The 20,746-nt window shown below is 41.2% G+C and overlaps 1 long non-coding RNA gene across 1 annotated transcript; it reads right to left on the minus strand.

The window, feature by feature from the left end:
- Positions 1–1,181: 1,181 nt before the first annotated feature.
- On the minus strand, positions 1,182–7,528 carry LOC124378307. The gene is made up of 3 exons (XR_006924199.1): positions 7,466–7,528; positions 7,215–7,375; positions 1,182–1,205 (listed from the first exon to the last, which is right to left on the minus strand). It is a non-coding gene; the product is annotated as an uncharacterized LOC124378307 (long non-coding RNA).
- Positions 7,529–20,746: the final 13,218 nt, after the last annotated feature.

Here is a 20,746-nt window from a genome sequence, read left to right on the forward strand (position 1 = left end):
CTGTGTCTGGCTCACCTGCAATACAACCACAAAGCATGTAAACACTGTGCATTTAAGAGCTTTGATGATTACATGACCACATCCACAACAGTGGATCATCTGAAGAGAGAGCCGCCATGAAGAGGAGACAAATTAGATGTCTTAGGTAGAAATTTCGAGTCAAGTCGTTTTATTGTCATTTTCAGTGGTGGGTGGTCAGGGCCAGCAAAGCGTTCTCTGCTGGCCTAAAGACTATCAGAAGCGCTGACCTACATTTACAACCTAAATTCTAATATTTGTTCCATGAAATTGTATTAATTTATTAACAACAGTTTATTCTCTTCATTTCGTAGCATTTATCTTGGCTGCACTGCTTCCATGTATGTGGATGTTAGATTTTTTTGTCCAATTAGATTTCAGCCTTTATGTGCTGCCATGTCAATCTTATCTGCCCAGGGCCTTCAAAGGGAATACTGCTGGCCGTTTTACTTCAGTCTCTATTATTAATGGGTCTGTTCCTTTAACCAATCAGATTTCAAATTCGCCTCACAGGGCCAGCTAGCTGCCCCAGAATAGCATCAACATTTTTCCATCCTCTGATTGGTTGGTCAGAGGGAAACTGTTACAGCCAAGTTCGACTGGCAAAACACGTGTGTAGCGAGCTGCACAAATTAATACATCTGAGTTAGACATTTTTATGCCTACCGAGGAAGAGAAATTGATTTGGCCACTGACATTCTTAAAAATCCATTTTCAAGAAAAGCTAGACATTGTGAGAAGGTCGGTCAACCCCGAAGCTAGCTAGCTTGTCTCAGCCAGAGAAAGGATTTGTTCGCCACTTCCAGACCATTGAATACGAGCGGTACCACTGGATTACAGCCTCTGAGGAGCGGTGCAAATTATAAGTCTGCATCTCTCGTCAGTAGGTTGTATTTTAATTACATTTTTTATGTTTTTGTCATTTTATTAGACAAATATTGATTCTGAACTGCTCCAAATAATGTAGGTGGCACAGTTGCGGTTGTAGTGTAGCAGTTTGGAGTCTAGCTCTTTTAAATATAGAGCCATTTGTTAAAGTTAAACATGCTCCTGAAGTACCAGTGAACACTTTTCCTGCACCTCTTCCTACCTTAGATCTGCTTGCTTCATCCTGGGCTGCCTCTAGATGGTGTTCTCTTTGATTGGAGGCCACTCTGTGCGGCTGGGTATGGTTTCTCATCAACTGCCTGTGAATCCATGAAATTACAGAGTAAGACAGTAGCTCTCAGGATGGATTTGGACTGTGTCAGCAGTCTGCCACACTGACACAGGACTACAATTTAAAATTGTTTACCATCACTGCACACCTCAACATTGTTTAGCTGTAAGAAATGTAATTATTTCTTACCACATTATGTGTGTGTAGCAACTATGCCACCCCTTCGAAACGAACTCGAAGGAGAAAGAAACCTGTTTAGAGCACAGGCCCAAAAACAAAACCCTTCAGATGGTTAAGGTACAAAAACACCTAAACATTAAATAATTGATACCAGTAGCTCATCCAGAATTGGTCCCAGCTCTCAAAGAGGTTAACAGCCAGCTCAACTCTCTCGCTATAATGACTGCTTTCGTTGCGTGCGGCAAACCTTTAGGCATAGGGGGACATCCCTCTTACATTAACACTCAAAAGGCAATAACCACAAAAGAAAACACAGCAAACTTAAATCCCATAAACAAAGGCATGCACACACGCACACAAAATACAAGCACCATGAGTTAAGCTGGCAGCATAGGGCTGGGAAGGTATCATCAATAAAAGTAAAAGCCCCGGCCAACCGGACTCGTACACAAACAATTCACACGATACACGTGCTGCCACCATGCAGCACACTCCTGAGACCGGCCAACCAGGGGACCAAACAAAAACAACACGGGAGAAACAGCAATTGATAAATCTTCATTGGCATATAGCAAATATAACAATCAGTTGATGTTCAAGCATTTATCCAGATCTACACCAGCAGCTCCTCTAGGGCAACTTCAAACACAACCAAACAAAGCAGCACTATAGCCCATGTGCTTTCAAAACAGGGCCCACATTTCGAGGCCTTTTGCCCAGTGCCTGCTTAAAAAGTCTTGGGATAATTAGCCAACCACACCCCTACTGGTAGGTGCTTGCCTGGCTACATTCCATCCCCCCAAATGAATAGGCGACCCGACGATAACAATAAGTAAAATCCCAAAGTAACACATTCATTCTTCAATCCGAATCTTCACTAACTGCTGCCACAGCCACAGTTCTTGGTAGTCTATAAGGGTTTGAATGCTGGCCTTCTGTACTTCTTTTCAGACGCCCCAAGCTCAACGGCTGCTCCCCTAAGACAAGAGAACACTCTGAGCGGTCCTCACTGCCAACACTTAAAGGAACTAAATCACAATCATTATGCAATACTACAACCGATACAGAATCACTATCTGAGGCAGAATCCCTTTCCAATGCAGAATCAGTACCAGCCCTTTCGTTAGAATTAGAACACTAAGAACAGGAGGGCCCACATCTTCAACTACAGGTTCATAGAATGCCTGACGCATTTCTGACCGATGCACCTGCTTCGCCGGCCCTTCCCGAGACAACGGGGCGAATTAATATTTCGCACTCTGCTTACCTGGTGCCCGAACAACCTTATACAAACATGAATCATACATGTCCTGGATTTTATTTCGCCCACGTTGATGGTTTCTTAAATAAACCAACTCACCCTCACAAAACCCTTTATCATTTACCCTACTCTTATGGTGCTGGTTACGTCGGGCAACCCTATCACTCAGCCTTTTTTGCACTTCCCCATATGCCACCTGAAGTCTATCCTGATGTTTCACAATCCACTGTTCAGGTGCTTCCACAGTCATCTCCAACTGATTATTTAACAAAAAATCAACTGGCAATCTGGGTTCGGATCCAAACATAAAGAAATATGGACTCACACCTGTCGAATGATGCACTGTGGTGTTATATGCATAGACAAGCTGCGGCAAATGTTGAGGCCACTGCTTCTTTTTTTCAGGAGGCAAAGTACGCAATAGGTCATGTAGGGTTCGATTAAAACATTCGCACTGCCCATTACCCTGCGGATGGTAAGGGGTAGTGCGACTTTTCTGTATACCATTCAGTTTACACAACTGACTGATAAGATTGCTCTCGAAATTTCGTCCCTGATCAGAATGAAGACGACGAGGCACCCCAAACAATTGAAACCAATTGCGGACCAATACCTGAGCTACTGTACTTGCTCGCTGATCCCTCGTGGGAATTGCCTGAGTGAACTTGGAGAATACATCTGTAAGCACCAAGACATTCTCTCTTCCATCACTCGCAGGCTCCAACATAGTAAAATCTACTGCTAGAATGTCATGAGGCTTGGATGCTTGCAATGTACCCATAACAGACCTCACCTTTGGATGAACCGCATTAGCCAGAATACCCCTTTGGCACTCGCGGCACCACTGCTCCACATCTTTCAGCATCCCTGGCCAATAGCAACGACGTTCAACCAATTCAACAGTCCTATCTACCCCTTGGTGCCCATGACCATCATGTAAACTCGTTAACACTTCCTTTTGGAGGTTTTGAGGGAGCAATAACTGATAGATCTCTTGATGGCCATCCGGTGAATAAATTAAACGATAAAGGCACCCATCCTTTACACTTAATCGATCCCATTGCCTAGACAACTCCTTCACTGCTCGACCCATCTCCGCCATCTCTGAAGCCTGCAGTGGGGTACCCCCATCCCAAGCCTTTATGACAGGGCCAATAACAGGGTCTGCCTGTTGCAAAGACCGCAAATCTGATTGCGAACATCCAGGCAGTGCAACAATTTCATTAACCCTTACCACTGCCTGTTCCGGGGGATGTATCCCAACCTGCTGTCGTAGTGCTAATGGGACCTCTGTACCTGGAAAAACATCTTCCAAACCCTGACGAGATAATACGTCTGCATTTCGATTAACCCTCCCAGGGCGATATTTTATGACAAAATTAAAAGAAGCCAACATGGACAGCCATCACTGCTCCAGGGCACCCAACTTTGATGTCTGCAGATGACAGAGAGGATTATTGTCAGTATAAACAACAAACTCGTTTCCCAAAAGATATTCTCTGAATTTTTCACATACTGCCCATTTAAGAGCCAAACACTTCAACTTCATCGAGCTATAGTTCTCCATATTTCGCTTAGTCTTTTGTAAGCCCCTACTCGCATAAGCAATTGGGCGGAGCTTTCCACCCTGCTCTTGGGACAAAACTGCCCCCAGCCCCTGATGACTCGCATCAATCTCCAAAACAAATGGCTTCTTAAAATCAGCATAAGCAAGTACAGGTGCCGTAACAAGCTTTGTCTTTAACGTCTGAAAACCCTCCTCACACTCAGAATCCCACAAGGAACATAAGGGCAACCGTGGGGTTTTCCGTTTTCTCCTGTTACCACTCAATTTCGTCACCAGTGCATGCAGGGGCCTAGCTAACTTGGCAAATCCCTCAATAAAACTTAGAAAATAACTGGCGAACCCTAAAAATGACCGAAGGTCCGCCAAATGCTCTGGGCGACCCCAATCATTCAATGCTGCCTAGGTACGACATGACCTAGGTACTGTCCTGCTTCTGGAAAAAGCTACACTTATTTAGCTTGATCTTAAGACCCTCATGTTGCATCCGAATAAATACCTCTTCCAACCGTACCAAATGCTCCTGTACGGTAGACGAAAAAACAATAATATCGTCCAAGTACAACAACAAAGATTGGAACCGCCTATCTCCAAACATACATTCCATGAGTCTCTGGAACGTTGCTGGAGCATTACACAGCCCAAAAGGCATACGGTTGAACTCAAATAAGCCAAATGGAGTACAGAAAGCAGTTTTGCTTTATCAGCCTCGGCCACTTGTACCTGATTGTACCCACTGGCTAAATCTAAGGTGGAAAACCACATTGCCCCAGTCAACGCATCCAGAGACTCTTAAATTCTGGGCAACGGGTATGCATCTTTCCTGGTCTTTGCATTAAGCTGCCGATAATCGACACACATCCTAATTGTCCCATCCTTTTTTTGTACCAAGACAATAGGGGAGGAATAAGGACTACTACTCTCCCTTATTACTTTACTATCCAGAAGCTGTTGAATATGGGCCCGCACTGATTCATACAGAGAAGGAGGGATTTGCCTATATGGCTGTCGAACTGGTTTATCATCCACCAGAGGGATCTCATGTGTAATTAGTGATGAACACCCTATATCACCCTCACTTACAGAAAAGAGGGACTGGTACTTATTCAAAAGATGATTTGCATGTTCTACTTCCTGTTTTGCCAGTCCTTCAAAACTAAGCCACTTTACCTCATCACCAGGTGCTTGTTCCACCACCTGGAGAGGAACATTGGCCATATAAACATTCTCAGGAGAAATGATTAGATTAGGCCCTTGGGTTTTAACTACTTTCACCACCTAAGCAGTGCCTATAGTATGACGAGGTGACACCCACACATCTACACTTACATTAACAATGGGGGCATATACTAACCCTCCCTCAGCATAGACTACAGAAGGAGACAACAGCAAGCCTTCTGGAAGAGCATTTTCTTCAGGCCCTAAAGGTTCTAAAAAAAATTCAACTACAGCACCTGAAACCTGGGGACAAGTAACTGGGACCATAGTCATAGTGCCTGCGGCAACGCAAATTGGGACCTTACCCCGCGTTCTTACCTCATATATAGAAGCGGAACCTGAAATGGCTTTTATCTGTTGGCAACAACGAAGTGCCTGTCTCCAGGCAGGAGCAGCCGTTCGCACCTGAGGGACCTGAAAAAGCTCTGCACCATGTTTGTTAAATAAAATAGAGTAACATTCCTGAATAATATTCATACCTAGCACTGCAGGGATCTTTTCTTTCTGAGCATGCATACTGGGGGAACATGTGTCTTTTACAATCAAAATGCCTTTACTAGGTAAAGTAACACCAAATATACTAACGTCCAGTTCTACATATCCCACACATGGAATATCCATGCCATTGGCAGCTTTCAAAGCCAACCATGCACACTCTTGAAGCCCCCCCTTACCCAAATCTGAAAAGTGAAAATTAAAATAACTTTCAGTGACAGTGGTAACCATGGAGCCTGTGTCCAATAAACACCAAACATCAACAGTTCCCATCTTAACCTGCAAAGTTGGACAAGATCCTACCAAACTTGAAACCATACCCTGGTCAAATTCTGAGCACAATGTCCCCATTTCCAGCGTGTGGCTCTGCACCCTGGGGGGCTCTAGTTTTCCACCCCTGGTACAGGTCCAGAAGCTGCACCAACACTGGAGCTTGGGACATTGGAAAAACCAGTTTGAAGTACATAAGTACAATATCTAGCAATATGGCCACCCTGATTACATTTAACACATATTGGTTGACCATCAGGTGTTCGGCGAAACCTAGTACTTCTAGGGGGCCTAGTTACATTACTAGAGATCCCCTCTGTACTACTTAAGGTTTTCAAAATCAAATCCAGTTGTGCTTGCTGGCGTACAATCATATTTTTTAGCTCTGCAAACTCAGAACTAACCATTCTATTCTCTTCGCATGTAACAATAGTTTGGGTTTCCAGTGAGTGAGGAGCTACTCTACTAGATCTATTTCAGAGAGATGGCCCCTCCTCCACCCACCGCATTGCCTCTTTACGTATAGATCAAGAAGCGTCCATAAAGGGTTTTGCCTTACCAATCTTTTAAGCTCCCTACGGAGAGTATGGTCATAAACATTCTCACAGAACTGGTCCCGTAGAACCACCTGATGGTCGGACATAGCATTAGGGTTAGCTTTTCGAATCCTATCCATCAAATCCATCAAAGCATGAGAAAACTCTTGAAAAGACTCCCCTTCTTTTTGCTTTCTATCAAAAAATTGCTGTTGTAAGGTAACATAAGAAAAGGAAGAACAATACAACTCACACAAAACAGTAAACATCTGAGTTGAATTCTCTCTAACTTCCGTAGACCTAAATTTAATTTCAGTCCGAGCTTCCCCTCTAAATGATCATAAACAAACAAAGCTTTGTCCCCCTCTGACATGTGTTTCCCCCTAATACAGCTCTCCAACTCTTCAATCCAATCTTCAATAGGCAGAGATCCCAATGACACTTTACCAGAAAATTTGGGACATTTTCTTTCCCTAGGCAAGTATAAAGCTTGTTCCCTCCTTTGTCCATTACCCTCCAGTGTTGAACCTGAAGCACCAACTGCTGAAGCTCCATTTTGAGTCTGCCGTTTCAGTCTCTCATTTTCCACACGCAGTTGCTCCAACTGCTCCCGTAAGTGTTGCAGCTCCTCTGCCATAGCTAAAGCAGACCATCAGCTTACGCCACAGCACGTCCTGTCCAGTGACAATATCGACGTCCCACGAAGTCAATCTCTGTTTCTCCCTTTGAAAAAAATAACCAAACAAAACAAAAACACTACCTACTTCCCAGCCTAACAAAGGAATGAGTACATCCAAATTGATCCGATCCTGCCGACTACGCCAAATTGTAGCAACTACGCCACCCCTTCGAAACGAACTCGAAGGAGAAAGAAACCTGTTTAGAGCACAGGCCCAAAAATGAAACCCTTCAGATGGCTAAGGTACAAAAATGTATTTCAAAATAGGTCAGAGAATATCAACTCTCTCGCTATAATGACTGCTTTCGTTGCGTGCGGCAAACCTTTAGGCATAGGGGGACATCACTCTTACATTAAACACTCAAAAGGCAATAACCACAAAAGAAAACACAGCAAACTTAAATCCCATACACAAAGGCATGCGTGCACACGCACACACACACACACACACACACACACACACACACACACACACACACACACACAAAATACAAGCACCATGAGTTAAGCTGGCAGCATAGGGCTGGGAAGGTATCATCAATAAAAATAAAAGAATACAAAATAACAAAGCCCCGGCCAACCGGACTCGTACACAAACAATTCACACGATACACGTGCTGCCACCATGCAGCACACTCCTGAGACCGGCCAACCAGGGGATCAAACAAAAACAACACGGGAGAAACAGCAATTGATAAATCTTCATTGGCATATAGCAGATATAACAATTAGTTGATGTTCAAGCATTTATCCAGATCTACACCAGCAGCTCCTCTAGGGCGACTTCAAACACAACCAAACAAAGCAGCATTATAGCCCATGTGCTTTCAAAACAGGGCCCACATTTGAGGCCTCTTGCCCAGTGCCTGCTTAAAAAGTCTTGGGATAATTAGCCAACCACACCCCTACTGGTAGGTGCTTGCCTGGCTACATTCGTAAAGCTGCTTTGAGACAATGTTAATTGTTAAAAGCGCTATACAAATAAAAATTAATTGAACTGAATTGAATTTGCCAGCAGAACCTCATAACAGATGTTAGCTACAATTGTGTTTTGTGAACTCCTGAGGTGTTAGTTGACAATGGACAATCAACTGTCATTTTCTTTTCACACTGGTAATCTGACATGTTCATGTTGATTTCTTACTTCTTACAGCAGAAGAATTTGTCCATTTCTTTCCACACAGACCACAGAGGTCCTCTTTCAGTCCCTTGTCATCTCAAGACTGGACTACTGTAATTCGCTCCTAGCAGGTTTGCCTCTGGGGGACATTAAACCTCTGCAACTGATCCAGACTGAGCTTTACAACTTGTTTTCGACCTTCTTAAGTTCTCCCACTTCACCCCACTGCTATGCTCTCACTGCTGGCTTTCTGTTTCTGCCACATCAGATTTAAAACACAAATGCTTGCCTGCAAAGCCAAAAATTATCCAGCACCCACCTATCTCACAGCACATTGCACCACACTCTCTCTAAACCTTAACCACTATTTGACTCATATCACCATCACTCAAGGTACAAGAAAGGCATGCTTGAAGATTCTTATAGCATTTAGGTGGTGGAAAAAACTTCCACTTGATATCCAAATAACTAAAAGTTCCAAATAAATATTTTTCTTCTTTCGGCTTCTCCAGTTAGGGGTCGCCACATCAGATCATCAGTCTTCATACTACTCTGTCCTCTACATCTGCCTCTTTCAAATGAACTACCTGCAAGTCTTCCCTCACCATATTCATGGACCTCCTCTTTGGCCTTCCTCTTTTCCTCCTTCCTAGTGGCTCCATCCTCAGCATTCACCTTCCAATATACCCCATGTCCCCCCTCTGCACATGACCAAACCATGTTAATCACACCTTCCTCACCTTGTCTCCAAAACGTCCTACATGTGCTGTCCCTCTAATAAACTCATTTTTAATCCTGTCCATCCTCGTCATTCCCAATGAAAATCTCAGCATCTTCTCTGACATTTTTCTGCATAAATACATTTTTGTTTTATTTCTGGTAAAATTATATATTATATTGTACAGTGGTCCCCCGGTTATCGAATGGCTCGGCTATCGAACATTCCGGTTAGCGAATGGTTTTCCGAACGAAATTTGTGTCCAGTGAACAAACAAAGTTCCAGTTATCGAACGCCACCCACGCTGCCCAACCCTGCACGAGGGGAAGAAACTGCTTCCGCTTCAACCATCACTGAATAAGCATCTATCGCAACTTCTGTTTGTGAACAATATTAGTGATATTAAGCGGTAAGTACAGTAATCATTTTGTTTCTTACTCTTGTAAAGTTGTTAATTTATACTTTTACCGAGCCAACACAAAATACCCACAGAGATCGGGATAATCCGGCAAAAGGCAGTCCATAAATAATATCCACGGTGCTTTACGGAGGAAGCCCGATTGCGATGAGCTCAATGTGGGCGGGGCACGCATGAGCGAATGAACAGGGCTTTCCCTGAAGCACCGAGGTATGACAGCCACCGTAGGGGGCGTGCCAGGGGGATTCCTGACTATTAATACGGCTAAAAACAGGAAAAAATTGTTAATTATTGGGTATTGGTGGAGTTCGGGAATGGATTAATTGGTTTTCCATTATTTCTTATGGGATAATTAGGTCTGGTTTTTGAACATATCGGATTTCGAACAGTTTTAAGGGACGAATTAAGTTAGATAACCCAGGGACCACTGTATCTACATGTATAACAAGTAATATAATAAATGTTAACTGTATGAGACATCATTAAAATAATAATGTACCTGAGTAGTACCACACAATAGCTCAAACATTTGAGATATCATAATGGACTTGTGTTTACGGTTCATCTTAATATAGCCCAGACAACACTTTCAGAGAACGGGAGAAATTTGAAGCAGTGAACTTGGCAGTTGCGTCATGGCAGGTTAGGAAATAGCTGCCCCTCTTTTGTGAAAGGAGACAAACACTAAATCATTTTGATTTCTCAAGCAATATGGGATCAGTTTATCAATAGATGCTCTGCCAAGAAATGGCACATTCTATCTGAGTCTGGGTTGTTAAATGTTTTGGTTTCAAAACAAAAAAAAAACTGGCATCTCAGTCAAGCTCATTTGAGAACATACCGGCATTTTTAAAGGCCTACTAAGAAGATGGCTTTTAAACATTCAGCATGCCTTCTTTTAGTGTTTCTTATTGCTATGGCCTAACACTAGAATCAGTGCAAATCTGTACCATTTCTGCTTTCCTCCTCCTAGACAGTATTCTCCAGACAATACTGCACCTGAAAAATATTTGGGCTGCAAAATGAGCTATTGAACTATTACACTGGATAAATAAAAAAGATTAAAGCACATAACACCTATTCAGAATGAAATGATTCCTTCATTTATTTTGTTCCGTCAGACTGGAGTAGAAGTATCTATAACTATATGCTGATAGATTGCTCTGTTAGATGTTATTGGAGAAGGCTCAAAAAGGATTTTGTGGTTTTGATTTTATCTGCTCCTGTGTCTCATGCTAGCTATTAAATATTCCACATTATTATAGATTTGTGCACGTGCCTGTATACTTGACGGGAGGAATGAAACTGCCTTTTACAGGGAAATGAAGCACTGTGTTATGTGTTAGTCCTGCAGGAACTTTAGCTCCAAAAAGCCACGTCTTAAAAGTAAACTCTAACTCTGATAGCTGAAGGGAGAATAGAGTCTCTGCAAACCTTAGAACAGGCACTCATAAAAATCAGTAAAAACAAGCACAGTGTGAACATATGAGCACAGTTTGTTTACCTGATTTGACTTAAGAGAAAAGGCTTGGGTGTCCAGATGGTCTACACTCTTGAACATATGGAAAAGGCCTGACAGTGGTTATCTCTCTCTCGCTCACACACACAATCACACAGATGAGCACATGTGCACGTACACACACACACACACACACACACACACACACACACACACACACACACACACACACATGCTGTATACACACACTGTATATACATTTCTATAAAATAACGGTATGTATGTCCAGACATCATATAACCATCATTACATCATAGCAATAAATAAGAAAGACTTCTGCAGATTACAACGATAAACCTCATAAATTATCTGTCAGCAGTTTTTCCTGTGACCCTAGTTTGCTTCCTTCCTCTCTCTGTCCCTCCCATTAATATAAATGGATTTCTATCAATTGAAACATTCCATTGATTAAGGAAAAAATCCTACACACACACAATTAAATGTAGATAGAAAGCCACATTGGTGGCCACATTTTTAAGTTAATTTTTAAAGCTCAGAATAGTCTATTGGGTTCATGCTCTGTTTCTTTTGAATAACAACCATGACAAACAGATTTTAAAAACTATTTAGTTAACAAAACACATTAGTTAATTAGTTAGTGCAATTTGTACTTTTTTTGTACAATGTGTGCTCAGTCTGTAAACATTCAGCTTCTCTTTCAAACACATCTTAGAAAAATTATCACCCTCCTCCAATTCTATTTTGTGTTGTTTATCAGGGCCCCCCAAAAAAACACAATTGATGTCAATATGTGGACTTTTTTCATAATTTTTAATTTAAAATGGAAGAAATAATATGTACAGCATTCCTACTTGTACAGATATTTCAAACATGAAATCATTGTAATTATCAAACATAATCATCAAGAACTCAATTGATTTCAGGAACTCAAACAGCGTCGAAATGCTTTGGTCCAATCACACCAGACTGACCAGTCCCTGACGAGTGTGTATAAGCACAGCTAGGTCGAAGGACAGAGGGGCCAGGAGTGGCACTGCGGTCCAGGTTGTAGAAACGGACGAAGGTCAGCGGGTTGAACCAGCCCACAGCATTGCAAATGTCTTGGAGGGGTACTCCAGAGAACTAAGCCTTTGAGGCAGCCAGACTCCGGGTGGAGTAAACTCTGTCCCCGAATGGAGCGGGGAGACCAGAGAACTCATATGATGATGCGATGGCATCAATGATCCATCTGCTAAGGGTCTGCTTATTGGCAGGGAGGCCTCTCCTTGGAAGGCTGTAGCCGACAAGCAGACTATCTCTAAGTCCTATGGACTTAGGTGTCCAGTGAGTACCGGGTACAGCTGGTTCAATTTCTCCTGGTCTGGGGCCTGAGAAGAAGGAGGATAGAATGCCTGTAACCTTACAGGTTATGGGACGACCGAGGGCACCTTGAGGCACAAAAAAGAACTGGCCATACCTGGAGTAAACTCCAGGAAGGAGAGGGCCACAGAAAGGGCCTGTAGATCACCCCACTCTAAAGAGAGCAAATGGCCAACAAGAACACAGTCTTGATAGAGAGATGCCTCCAAGATGCCTCGGCCAGAGGCTCGAAGGGGGGGCTCAAAAGAAGCCCCCAAAACGACGGCCAGCCGCCCTGCCTTGACAGGCTATCTGCTGCTTCGTTCAACCAACCTGGGATATGAGCTGCTCTCACTGAGAGGAGTTTCCCCTGGGCCCACAGGAGGATCTTGTGTGCCAGCTTGTACAGGGGGCACGAGCGCAGACCTCCATTTGGTTGATGTAAGAAACCACGAAGGTGTTGTCCGTACAGATTAGCATGTGGTGATCTCTGAGGTCCGGAAGAAACTGCTTCAACACTAAAAGCAAAACCAGCATCTCTAGTCAATTGATGTGCCAAAGTAGATGGGGCCCTTCCCATAGACCTTTGGTGGAGCGACCAAGGCAATGATTCCAGATATACCAGCAAATTGACATATTAATTGCTAGAGAAGAAAAATAAGGTTTTGAAATGGCCAAGTCCAGACCTAAACCTTAAGAACTGAAGTCTTATTGTGGAAACATGGGTGAAAATTTTACCCAAAGATTTGCTTTATTTTATTGTTGCTAAAGGTGGTTCTATGTGTTTTTTAATTATAGGATATACTCATTTTCCCACTTGGTTTCTTAAAGATTAAGAAAAGTTTATTACAATACTGCATAGTGAGTCTACAAACCCGATTCCAAAAAATTTGGGACACTGTACAAATTGTATAAATTGAATAAAAACAGAATGCAATGATGTGGATGTTTTAAATTTCAACATTTTATTCAGAATACAACATAGATGACATATCAAATGTTTAAACTGAGAAAATGTATCATTTTAATGGAAAAAGTTGATTTTAAATTTCATGGCATCAACATATTTCAAAAAGGTTAGGACAAGGCCATGTTTACCACTGTGTGGCATCCCCTCTTCTTTTTATAACAGTCTGCAAATATCTGGGGTCTTTTCTATGGGTGAAAGATCTGAACTGCAGGCTGGCCATTTCAGTACCTGGATCCTTCTTCTACGCAGCCATGATTTTGTAATTGATGCAGTATGTGGTCTGGCATTGTCATGTTGGAAAATGCAAGGTCTTCCCTGAAAGAGACGACGTCTGGATGGGAGCATATGTTGTTCTAGAACTTGGATATACCTTTCAGCATTGATGGTGCCTTTCCATATGTTTAAGCTGCCTATGCCACATGCACTCATGCAACCCCATACCATCAGAAATGCAGGCTTCTCAACTGAGCGCTGATAACAACTTGGGTTGTCCTTATCCTATTTAGTCCGGATGACATGGCGTCCCAGTTTTTAAAAAAAAACTTCAAATTTTGATTAGTCTGACCACAGAACAGTTTTCCACTTTGCCACAGTCCATTTTAAATGAGCCTTGGCCAAGAGTAAATGCCTGCACTTCTGGATCATGTTTAGATATGGCTTCTTTTTTGACCTATAGAGTTTTAGCTGGCAATGGCGAATGCCACGGTGGATTGTATTCCTGAGCCCATGTTGTGATTTCTATTACAGTAGCATTCCTGTATGTGATGCAGTGCCGTCTAAGGGCCCGAAGATCACAGGCATCCAGTATGGTTTTCCGGCCTTGACCCTTACGCACAGAGATTGTTCCAGATTCTCTGAGTCTTTGGATTATATTATGCACTGTAGATAATGATACCTTCAAACTCTTTGCAATTTTTCTCTGAGAAACTCCTTTCATATATTGCTCCACTATTTTTCGCCACAGCATTGGTTAAATTGGTGATCCTCTGCCCATCTTAACTCCTTAAAGACACTGCAACTCTGAGATGCTCTTTTTTATACCCAATCATGTTGCCAATTGACCTAATAAGTTGCAAATTGGTCCTCCAGTTGTTCCTTATATGTATTTGTAACTTTACCGGCCTTTTATTGCTACCTGTCCCAACTTTTTTGGAATGTGTAGCTATCACATTCATGTCATTTGGCATGACATTTCAAAATGTCTCACTTTCAACATTTGATATGTTATCTATATTCTATTGTGAATAAAATATAGGTTTATGAAATTTGTAAATTATTGCATACTTTTTTATTCACTATTTGTACAGTGTCCCAACTTTTTTGGAATCGGGTTTGTAGATAAGGTTGTAACTTACTCTAAGAAAAGAGTAAATAAGGTAATCCTTTTAAACTCCATTTTGTTTGGTCTCTTCCGCCCCCATATGGTATAGTCCTTTAACTCCGCCCCATACGGTATAGTCCTTTAACTCCGCCCCCACTAGTTAGTGTGACGCACACATGGAAAAGGAAAGTCATGTAGCTAAAATGCTCTGAAATCGTACAAGGTTCTTAAGGAAAGTAAGGGATAATTAAGCACCTAGCTGGAACGGTAACAAGGTACTATGTTTGATTTGTTTAATGTGTATATGCATTAATATGTGGGTTAATCTATTTAACTGTGAAGAAGTGTTTTAATGTGTTGTTATCACTGTCACATCTGTGACATCATTGTGTGACATCACAAAAGGGTTTCTTATAAATGGCTATTCATGTTTATGTTTGTAAGTGCTGATTGTATTATTTTGTTATTTATCTGTTCTGTAGCTCTTACGGTGTTTCACTAAGAAAAGGTTTTTCATCAAGGAAAGGTAGATTTTGTGTTTCCCAAGGAAAGGCTGACGGCTGAACACAAAATAAAGGCTTTTTGAAACATCAGTACGCTTCACCATTGTCTGGCTGGGGGTTTGCTACAAAGGTAATTTCATTGCAAATAGAAGAATCATACAATTTTAATATAATTTAATTAACTTTAATTCAATTTAATTAGCTTCGAGATAATTTATGAAAAAGCATCTACCAAATGCCATAAATGGAATGGAATGGAATGCAATTTAGGCTCTAATAAATAAAACAATAAGATTGACAGTGAATGTGTACATTATGTACATACTTGTATATACACAATCATTTGTAACATTAAAACCACTGACTGATGACATGAATAAACAAACTAACAGATATTTCATCACGGATGGAAGCCCATTGGCCGACAGTAAATCCTAGTTGATGGTTATAACTGATTAACGTGACAATTATTGACTAATGAGTTAATTACATATTTCACAAGGCTCAAGGTTAAAGAACAGTGTCACTGATTATTCTAAACTAACAGTTGATGCCCTGCATGCACATGAATCCAACAATATCAGGATAAGCCAAGACAACGTTCAAATGTTTATTATATTTTGAGATGTACCATATATCCCTCTAGAATTCAAACCTCTGGCCCTGCTAAGCAAGGCTGACTTTTTCTGATGCCAGAAATCAGTATTGTTTAGGAAAGTAGAGCTTTTTATCTTCTAATTTAGAGGAACAGGATACATATTTCAGTAGATAAATAGTGGTTGCCTTAAGAATCCCTGCATTCTGTTACTGGTTTTAAAGACACCTGTAATAATAAAAATAAGCAATCTCTAACATACTGTATGGTAATGATTAAAAAGCATGTTATTTAGCTTTTAATATTAGCAATGCTGATATTAGCATGAAGTTGTTTATTACAGCGTATCACAAGTGAATTACTAGTCAATTACGCAAGATGTGTATATCTGCATAGCCAGCATATACCTGTGTTTTTATATTTGTTTAGTTCCATAACACAACTTTATACTGGGTCTGCTTCAGATATACCCCAACACTGAAATACTGTAGGTCAGTCATGCAGCTTCTGTCAAACATGCAGAATGGCGGTTCTGCAGTTATTTGGAGAAAGAAAGTTCCCAGAGTTGTATAGACAGAAATAGGACTTCCTTGTAGGATAAGTCAGCAAAATTGACCAGCTAGTTCCTATGAAAAGTCATCAAAGCTTTTTCAATGGGAAAATGTACTCTGGATTTGTATAGAAAGTAAAGAATGTTTTCTTTGGGTATTTGGAACAACCCTATTAAGTATATGGGGGTAGTAAGTGCAATTTATCACTGGTATATACTGTAGTTTTAACAAGAGGTGGGTTGTATAACTTTAGAGATTATGATTCTTTATTATTTAATGTGTCTAAGTTAACTCATTAGCAAATTACTTAAGCCAGGGCAATACACATTTCTGCACCTGTTGACACTTTTAAACCTGTTGCATTTGTTATATACTATAGTCAAGTCAAGTCAAGTCAAGTTTATTTGTATAGCGCTTTTCACAACAGACATTGTCTCAAAGCAGCTTTACACAAATCAACAGTGATGGTGAATGGTGTGAATTTGTCCCTGATGAGCAAGCCGTGGCGACTGTGGCAAGGAAAAACTCCCTTAGATGTTATGAGGAAGAAACCTTAAGAGGAACCAGACTTAAAAGGGGAACCCATCCTCATCTGGGTGACATCAAGAGTTTGATCATAAATCTTTCAACAATACAGAACACTGGACAGTGAGAACTAACATGATTACTGGAGTATAAGATTATAAGTGATGTTCTTTTTGCAGTCTTATACAGTCTATATGGTTAGTAGCTCCGAGTTTTATGAGCTCAGCATTTGTGATCATCACAGATCCAGCATCAGCTTCTCCATGCCAGAGCCTTTAAACACTCCAGGAGGTCCAATGTCAAAACTCCACACATGTAGCGGGATCCAAATGGCACTGGTACGTCTCTAGATGGTTCGGGATGTTTGTGAGTTCGGCATCTACTTCTTCAAAGGTCCGTAATCATCACGAGGTGGGAGGTGACTGGAGCTGGCCAAACCTCAGGGTGTCTCGGGATGGGGAGAGAAAGAGAAGCAGTGGAGAGGAATTAGCGTAGCTGCTGTTCATGATATTAACAGCACAAGTTGATAATGTGCATGTGATCAGATGTTCTGGAGCACAAGGTTATGATGTGAGACGTATGTTCTGTGTAGGCTTTGCTAAAAAGATATGTTTTTAATCTACACTTAAACTGGGAGAGTGTGTCTGAGCCCCGAACACCGTCAGGAAGACTATTCCAGAGTTTAGGAGCTAAATGTGAAAATGCTCTACCACCTTTAGTGGACTTTGCTATTCTAGGAACTACTAGAAGCCCAGAGTTTTGAGATCTCAGGAGCGTGGCGGATTGTAGCGTGTTAAAAGACTGGATAGATACATGGGAGCCAAACCATTTAGTGCTTTATAAGTGAGAAGTAATAGTTTGTAGTCTATTCGAAACTTAACAGGAAGCCAATGTAGGGACGATAAGATCGGGGTTATGTGATCATATTTTTTGACCTTGTAAGAACTCTGGCTGCTGCATTCTGGACTAACTGAAGCTTGTTTATTAATGATGCAGGACATCCACCTAGTAACGCATTACAGTAGTCTATTCTGGAGGTCATGAACGCATGGACGAGCTTCTCTGCATCGGATATAGACAACATATTTCTTAGCTTAGAAATATTTCTAAGGTGAAAGAAGGCTGTTTTTGTAACTTGATTGATGTGATTTTTGAAAGACAAGTCGCTGTCTAAAATAACACCCAGGTCTTTTACCGTTGAACTAGTGGTTACAGAACATCCGTCTAAATGCAGGTTGAGATGCTGGAGCGTCTGTATACTAGTTTTTGGGCCGATGAGCAAAATCTCAGTCTTATCAGAATTTAAAAGTAGAAAGTTATGGGTCATCCAATCTCTTAGTTCCTTAACACACTCAGTTATCCGGGTTAATTGAGCTGTATCGCCTGGTTTAGATGAAATATATAGCTGAGTATCATCAGCATAACAATGGAAGCTAATTCCATGCCTTCTAATAATATTTCCTAACGGAAGCATGTATATTTTGAAGAGCAGGGTCCTAGAACTGAACCTTGCGGCACGCCATAATTTACTTGCATTAGCCTGGATAGCTCTCCATTTAAATCTACGAAATGGTAACGATCGGACAGGTAGGATTTAAACCAGCTTAATGCCTGTCCCTGAATGCCGATGTAATTTTGTAAGCGATCTAGGAGGAGATCATGGTCTATAGTGTCGAATGCAGCACTAAGATCTAGTAAAACCAACAGCGAAATGAAGCCTTGGTCTGAAGCTAAAAACAGGTCATTAGTTATTTTAACTAGAGCAGTTTCTGTGCTATGATGGGGCCTAAAACCTGACTGAAATTCTTCAAAGATATTGTTCTCTTGCAGGTAGGAACATAACTGTGCAGCGACAATCTTTTCTAAAATCTTAGACATAAATGGGAGATTTGAAATTGGTCTGTAATTTGATAACGTGTTTGGATCCAGATTAGGTTTTTAATGAGGGGCTTAATAACTGCTAACTTGAGGGATTTAGGGACGTGACCTAAAGATAGTGAGGAGTTAATAATATTTAGAAGAGGTTCACCAGTTGTATATAACACTTCCTTCAGTAATTTAGTAGGAATTGGATCTAACTGACATGTTGTCGATTTAGCTTTGGCAATAACATTATACAGCTCTTCCTGTCCTATACATGTAAAACAGTGGAGTTGTGGAGTTGAAGGTAACACTGTCTCAGGAGATGCTGTCAGAGGTTGAACTGCCACAATTGTTTTTCTAATGTTATCTATTTTTCAGTGAAGAAAATCATAAAGTCCTCACTACTAAACTGTGATGGAACACAATTTTCAGAGCCCTGATTTGTAGTTAGTTTAGCTACTGTACTGAAAAGGAACCTGGGATTGTTTTTGTTGTTTTCTATAAGTTTACTCAGGTGTTCAGCTCTAGCAGCTTTTAGCGCCTGTCTGTAGCTGAGCATACTGTCTTTATACGCGATTCTAAATACCTCCAATTTAGTTTTCCTCCATTTTCTCTCCAGATTACGTGCTGTTCTCTTGAGGGCATGTGTATGACTATTATACCAAGGTGCAGGTGCTTGTTCTCTAACCTTTTTTAACCGGATAGGGGCAACGGTGTCTAATGTGCTAGTGAGGATAAGGTCTATGTTCTTAGTTATCTCATCAAGATTATTAGTAGTTATGGGTTTAGTGAGAAATTGAGATAAATCAGGCAGGTTATTTATGAATCTGTCCTTAGTGGTTGGAACAATAGTCCTACCAAGTCGATAACGTGGTGCAACACGGCTAATCTGCTCTACCGGTAGTGTGTACAGTATGAGGTAATGGTCTGTGATGTCATCACTCTGAGGTAAAATATCTATATCAGTGACATCTGCTCCGTGGGATATTATTAAGTCTAGTGTGTGGTTAAAGCGATGAGTTGGTCTGGTGACGTTTTGTTTAACCCCAAAAGAGTTTAATAAGTCAACAAATGATAATCCTAGAGCATCGTTTACATCATCTACATGAATATTAAAATCTCCTACAAGCAGCACTTTATCAAAATTGATCAAGAGATCTGATAGAAAACAAGCAAACTCTTGAAGAAAATCAGCGTAGGGCCCTGGGGGTCTGTACACGGTGACCAGAGCGAGTTTTCTATGTATGTCTGAAAGTACAACTTTAAGAACGAGCACTTCAAATGATTTAAAGCTGAATCCTAACATCTGACTAACATTAAGAGAAGCAGTATAAATGGTTCCTACACCCCCCCCACGACCAGTCTGACGGGGCTCATGCTTATAAACATATCCTGACGACTCGTTTAGACCCATATAATCACCTGGTTTAATCCAGGTCTCAGTGAGACAGAGTGCATCGAGATTATTCTCTGTGATCATCTCATTTATAATCAGTGCTTTGGGTGCAAGTGATCTAATGTTTAAAAGACCAAACTTTAAAACTTTTTGGTGTTTGTTTATCTGGCATTTTTCAGTTTTAATTTCAATGAGATTGTTTCTGGATCTTGTGTATTTACTTCTTGGTTTTGCTACACGAGGAATAGATACAGTTTCTATTAACTGGGCAATGTGTGAACTTGTAACTATTTGGTCTGTTGTATGCGTGTTCTCATTGTCGAAGTTTCCTGATGTCTTACCAGTCAGATGGTGTGAAGTATCCTAGAGATGTTATCTGATAGCACTGCTGCTCCAACTCTGCTGGGGTGCAGGCCATCAGGGCGGAAGAACCTAGGACGCTCCCAGAAACAGTTCCAGTTATTAACAAAGAGAAGTTTATGTTCTCGACACCATGACTGTAACCATTCATTTAGAGCTAAAAGTCTACTAAACTTCTCAGCCCCTCGCTGGTAAGTGGGAAGAGGTC

The sequence above is a fragment of the Silurus meridionalis genome, chromosome 24 (genome assembly GCF_014805685.1).
Source record: "Silurus meridionalis isolate SWU-2019-XX chromosome 24, ASM1480568v1, whole genome shotgun sequence".
Taxonomy (NCBI): domain Eukaryota; kingdom Metazoa; phylum Chordata; class Actinopteri; order Siluriformes; family Siluridae; genus Silurus; species Silurus meridionalis.